Source organism: Megascapheus bottae, chromosome 3, assembly GCF_031878675.1.
Source record: "Megascapheus bottae isolate mThoBot1 chromosome 3, mThoBot2.hap1, whole genome shotgun sequence".
Lineage (NCBI taxonomy): Eukaryota > Metazoa > Chordata > Mammalia > Rodentia > Geomyidae > Megascapheus > Megascapheus bottae.
The window spans coordinates 74,891,505-74,898,055 of record NC_143511.1 but is presented as its reverse complement, the minus strand read 5'-3'; positions in this window follow the sequence as shown (position 1 = coordinate 74,898,055).

The window sequence follows — 6,551 nt, the reverse complement described above, 5'->3', positions numbered from 1 at the left end:
AATGGAATTCTATGCTGCTGTCAGAAAGAATGACATTGTCCCATTTCTAAGGAAATGGAAAAGACATAGAAAAAATCATATTAAGTGAAGTAAGCCAGACTCAAACGAACATGGGCTCAATGGCTTCCCTCACTTGTCCTAATCAGTAGAAACCTTGGGCTCTCCTAGCAGAGATTTACAATAGAACAAAATCTAGAGACATTAGGCCAAATAGTATGACACTAAATGTAAGGACTTCCAGGATAAGGAAACAAAAGCCATATAATGAATGATTGTTGTTCTTAATGTACTATGTTATCTCTCATCTCTTTTGCCATCCCTTGGTTATCTCATATTGTTACAATATTTCATCTTGTTATCTGATATATTTTATATGTTCTAAATTGGTTATTTGAAATTGGATAGGGAAGGGGGGAAATCAAGATAAGTGGGGGGAGGGTGGGAGGGAAATGGGGACCATGTCATGAGAAAGAGTATCAATGTTTGTGAAGTTATGCACCTTTTATCTGGTGAATATAATGTAACCCTTCTATTAATCACAATAGAAAATAAATAAAAAAAAGAATATTCCTTAGCACAAGAATGGAGGAGCCACAGGTGAACAGATGCAGCAGTATGTTGAAAATTACCTATACAATTTGTGAGTGGGAATAGGAGGGAAAAACTGGAGGAGATCAAAGGAAGAGGTGACATTGTTCCAAATATATACACACATTACCTGACTAAGAAACTGTCACTCCTCTGTCAAAATAACAATAAAGATAACATTTAACTTAAAGACTATTCTTTAGCCTTTAAGATTTCTTCAAAAAGTATTTTCTTTATTTTTAAAGAAAAAAAAGCTCCTTCTTTCTTGTAATCCTCCAATTTCCCTTTGAAACATGTGCTTCCGGCTAAAACAATATTTGTTTCGGCATGATGATGAAGCAGAATAAAATGGCCATATGCTGAATGCTTAGTAGTCTTCTTTGGTAGGCTCTAAATTTGCTCTAGGAAGATAGAAGTCAGTTCGGTGTCACTAGCAATTTTATCCCTAGTGTCAAGTGCCATGAGTAGGTGAAAATTAGGAAGTATCATTAAATATTTTTTGAATGAATGCTGAGAAGGATGGATGGATGGATGGATACATGAATACATTGTGGAGTCTCACCTGTATAGAAGAAAGTGATATTCTTAGGATATAGATGGATGATGAACACCCTGTTGCTGCCTCTAAGAAGTCTGACCCTATCCTAGTTCTCCAGGACAAAGTCAATGCTAAGAGTACCTATCCTAGCATTGAAGTTGTAACTTTCTAATTATTCACTTAGAAGTGTTTACATTGTACTAACTACTGACTATGAGCAAGAACATAAATACAACAATGCATTGAACTATGCAAATAACATATTGAAGATTTTCTTTGTAATGTAAATATCCATTGCATCTACATGCAAGGCCTTAGGAGATGCACAGGTAAGTAGGATATGCTTTCGCTGAGTAGCAGTAATGGAGAATGAAAGTGGAGGGAAAGAATGATAAGAAAGAGAAAAAGGAGAAAAGGTTTAAGGAGAAGAAAGATAATAAAGAAGAAATTAAAGATAAATTGGGCATGATTTGCTGAGCATAGTGACAAATATTTTCTGTATCTTATCTTGTTTTACTGATGTTGAAACTAAGGATTTAACCAAATAACTATGAAGTGTCAAACCTGATAGGAGATCAGATCATTCATGGTCCTGATACTGGAATCCCTGTATCTCCTTGCTTGGTAGAAATGCAGAGAAGAAACACAGGCTGTAATAATGATTTGTCAGGAACACACTTTCCATATTTTCTTTCCATTTGCAGCCCAGTAGTTATTCCTCTGGGATCTCCCTTTCAGAGCCCTGACATACTTTCCTTGTCCCTGCCCTTGCCCATTAAAAAAAAGAAAAGAAAAGAAAAGAAAAAGTAACCACAGCAAGCCACAGGTAGAAAATCTGTTTTCCCAAGTAGGTACAAAACAAAAGAAAGCATGCAGAGGCATGGAGTGAAAACAGGGCAGGGAGATGGCAGGAGACCATCAAATGGAAGCCTAAAGCATTTTGGCTCCTCTTCTCAATTCTTCCTTCTTTCCTCTTGCAGCTTTTAGGTTTCATTCACTATTTCAGTGGGATTTGGAGATTGAATTGAAGTTGCAATAATAGAGATGCTGCAGGCAAATTTTGATTCTTCAGCTTCCAAGGAAAACAATTATCCTAATCTGGTTTGCCATCCCTGTTTTTCTTCTCACAGTGGAAATTCACTGGGCTCAGAGAGCAACATGTTTCAGGAGGAGACATGTATGATGTTTCCGTCACATTGAATTATATGACTGTACTTTTCCTCAATTTCTCTCTGTTCCCTACTCATTTTAGTTTTCGTACTTTATGAAACAGCTACCAAGGTTTTGGAACTCAACAGTGGGTGGTAGTCTTTAATTCAGCCTCCACAATCACCCACAGTTATTCTTATAATCTTTATGTATGCTAGAGAAACAAAGTCACTTGCTCAAAATCATGGCTGGTAAGAAGAGCCAAAGTTTAAACTCAATTGTCTGACTTCAGATCCTAGATTATTATACATCAACATGTCTTCCCACCACAAGTGGGAAGCGAGCATGGTCACGGGAGATTTACATTTCATAAGGAGAATTCTGCTTGGCATATTGAACCATGGTTTGGAGGTGAGGACTTGAAGTTAGTTGTCCTCATGTCCACACCAGGTCAGCACGAGGAGTATCTCTTTTGGACCCATTCCTCGCGTAGGATGACCCTACACAGCCACCTAAGTATGATTTCCATTGTTAGGGCAGAAGATGGAAACACAGTGTTTTGCCACAAAACACCACTCTTCCCTGGGGAACAGAACTGGTCCAATTCGAGGCTCATGCATATCAATGTTTGCTAAAGGGTGTGTTTTGATGGCCTCTGAAATATCAGACATTGACCTACCTGTCCTCAACGCTGTTACTTAAATCACACTAGACATTTAGAGAGCTCACTTTCTGATTCTGAGTTTCAGTTTCTGGGGATGAGATCAGATTCAAGAAATGTGGCTCTGAATAGGTTCTAGCTCTTTTCCTTTTTTTCTTTCTTCTTCCCCTCTGTTTCTACATGACTCCATCTTGTGCAGGCCCATAGTTTGCTCTCCCCCCAATAAACTCTTTTCTTCCTGAAAAGAAAAAAAAGCAAATAGGTTCTAGAATCACTGCACTTATGGGGTGTATGTGTGTGTGCATGTGTGTCTGTGGGAATACATGCTTATGTGGACATATAAGCGTGTGTGTTTGTGTTTGGGTAAAGGAGATGTTTATACATATGAGTGTGTATGTGCATTGATGTGCATGCACATGTTTGTGTGTGCACGTTTTCATGTATATGTATGCATCCACCACATGTGGACTCCTGTAACATTAATGCAACCTACTCATTAGGGATAAGGTATAAAACCCTGCTTTTCAAGGAAGCAGCCAAGTGATGCCAGCAGATTCTGGAAAAGATCATTCAAATTGGTTAATGCTTACAGAAAGTACCAAAAAGGAAGAGAAGGAAGGAAGAATAAAGCTATTGTTTGTTTGTTTCCAAATAAAAAACAAGACTTTGGTTTCTCTATCATTTCATCCATGTATCTATCTATCTATCTTTTTTGTCTTCAGATATTGATAAACTCTCAAGGTGATAGGAAGATGGGTATATTTTAATCCTTCTATGAAATTAAAACTAGAATTTTGAGCTATATTGTCTCTAGCTTTAAGACTTGAAAGCAGCCTGGGTAATAATAACTCATAATGACTTCGTGTTCCTCCCAATACTATATGTCACTTGTAAGCAGGAAATGGTTGATTTGGGGTTGACATGAAATGGAAATTATATCATGTCAATTGAGGCTATATGTCTCCATTTTCACTAAGCAGATGCAAAATGACTCAGGAAACATTCAGCTCTAAGCGAGCTGACATCGATTTGGCTGGAAGGTCAGAGGTCCAATAGAATTGTGGGAATTGAAAACGCCAAAGGAAGAACAAGTTGTCACATCAGATGAAGTCAGCATGCTTGTCTTTTAGTCACAAATTCCTGTGGCATGCCATGGTGGAAGGAAATGAAGAATCTCGGTTCTGAGGCTACTTGTGGAATGGCAGAGGCAGCAGGTGTGGAATTTTGTTCTTGCTGACATTCTCCCTTCAAATTCCCATATGATCGTGTAATCTGGTCTGAGATTTGCCATTAACACACTGAATAACATTGTGCCAATTGTTTCTCATTTGTGCACCTATTAGTTCCTTTTTGTAATATAGGGATTCAAGTTGCACCATTTTGTGTATCATAAACATTTATGCATCCGCATATAGCTATAGATGTTATTTACATACACGTGTAAGTTCTATCTGCTCAATAAATGTCTTCCTTCTCACCAAAAATCCTGCCATGTCTGACCAAGGCTCTACAATGTATAGATGTGAACACTGGGCTCCAGAGAGTAAAATGATTTGTCTAGTATCCTATAACTAGTTCTGGAAAGAACAGGCCTTTGAATCGATGTATGTGCATCATAGAGATTTTAATATTTTCAATATATTGCTCTACTCTGATGAGAGTGGCTGCCTTCCTTCATGTTTTTTTCATTTTTATTGCAATTACTGTTGTTAGAAATCTTGCTCTTGACAAATTTGATTTATTTATTTTTTGTTTTAAAGGGGTCACAGGTACATATGTCAGGTAATGAGTACCTTTTATTTGAAGTGTCAGCTGGTCCCTCATTTTCTCTCAGTTTTTCCCTTCTTGATCCCCACCTCTCTCACCAGTTGTAAAGTTCATTTCCGACATAGTGTCTACTGAGTATCACTGCAGCATTTGGTCACCTTTTGTGCTACCATTTCTGTGCTCCCACTCATCCTCTCACCCTCTTCAAAACATAGAAACTTACAAACAAGACAAAAGATATAGGAATCAAAAACAGCAACAAACAGAAAAACATTAGAAAAAGTATCAATGTGTGAGAAATAATGTACCTTCTAACTGGTAAATATAACTGTAACTCCTCTATTAATTACAATAAAAAATTTAAAAAAAAACAGCAACAAAGAACAGGGGGTCAAAAAACAAAATTAAAATTAAAACCTCATATTGAGTGGTGAATTGGAGATAAGAGTCTGCTGAACTTTCCTGTCCAGGCTGGTTTTCTTTTTTTTTTTTTGGTGGTGGGGGGTTGGGGTGCAGGGGAATCATGGGGCTTGAACTCTGAGCCTGGGTGCTGTCCTTGACCGCTTCAGGTCAAGGCTACCACCCTACTCTTGAGTCACAACCCCACTTCCAATTTTCTAGTGATTAATTGTTGAGAAGAGTCTCCCTGTTTTATAGTGCCCAGGCTGGCTTTGAACAGCGATCCTCAGACTTCAGCCTCCTGAGTAGTAGGATTACAGGCATTAGCCAGGCCGATTTTGAACCAGGATCCTTAGATCTCAGCTTCTTGAGTACCCAGGATTCCAGGTGTGAACCCCCAGTGCTCAGCTTGTTTGACTTGGTTTTTTTTCTACTACCATGGACAAAGCACCAGGGTTTCCTCTCTGTCAAGTACTCCAGACAGATGATTGTCCCCACAGATGGCTATGCTTTGATATCCAGACACCATGAATAGATTAACTTACACGGCAAAAAGAGACTTTACCAATGTGGCCACCGCTATAGATTTTGAGATGCCGAGGTTACCCTGGATGATCTGGGCAAACCTAATCTAGACATAAGTCCTGAAAAAATAAGAGTGGATAAAAGCATGGGTCCTGACTGCAATGGCGATGTTTATATTACTATAATGAAGTATTTAGGACAGATTAATTCTTACAAAGAAAAGAAGCACATTAATCTCACAGTCCTAGAGATTGAAATTCACAATACTGGCATCACTCAGCTTGGATGAAGACCCGGTGATGAATAATGTCACAACAATGGGAAAGTGGGTGGAAGTAAGAGATCATGTGGACAGACAGGGATCCAGCCTGCCTTGGTCCCACAATCCCTTGGAGCACATGTCCTTAGGGAGCTAAATCCTCAGGCTACATTTTACTTTTGTGTGTGTGTGCATCATGGGACTTGAATGCTGAGCTGGACACTGTCCCTGAGCTCTTCACCTCAAGGGTATTGCTCTACCACTTGAGCCACAACAGTATTCTGGCTTTCTGGTGGTTAATTGGAGATAAGAATGTCATGGACTTTCTTGTGCACAGGCTGGCTTTGAAGTACAGTCCTCATATCTCAGCCTCCTAAGAGCTAGGATTACAGGCCTGAGCCACCAGCGCCTGGTCGTTTGTTTCTTTGCTTGTTGTTTTTTAAATACCTACCACCTGCATACAGAAGACCAACCAGCCCCAAACCCTAGCAACAAGTTCTAACTTGTTGGAAGGTTGTTCCACAATCTTCTCATGGTGTACTTTTAGCATCTTGGGAGTCACACCAAACTACTAACCTATAGGCTGTCATAAAGGAAATTTGAGTTTTTTTAAACCATTGTTTATAGTAACTTACTATAGCAGTGATCAAAAAGTAACATGCCAA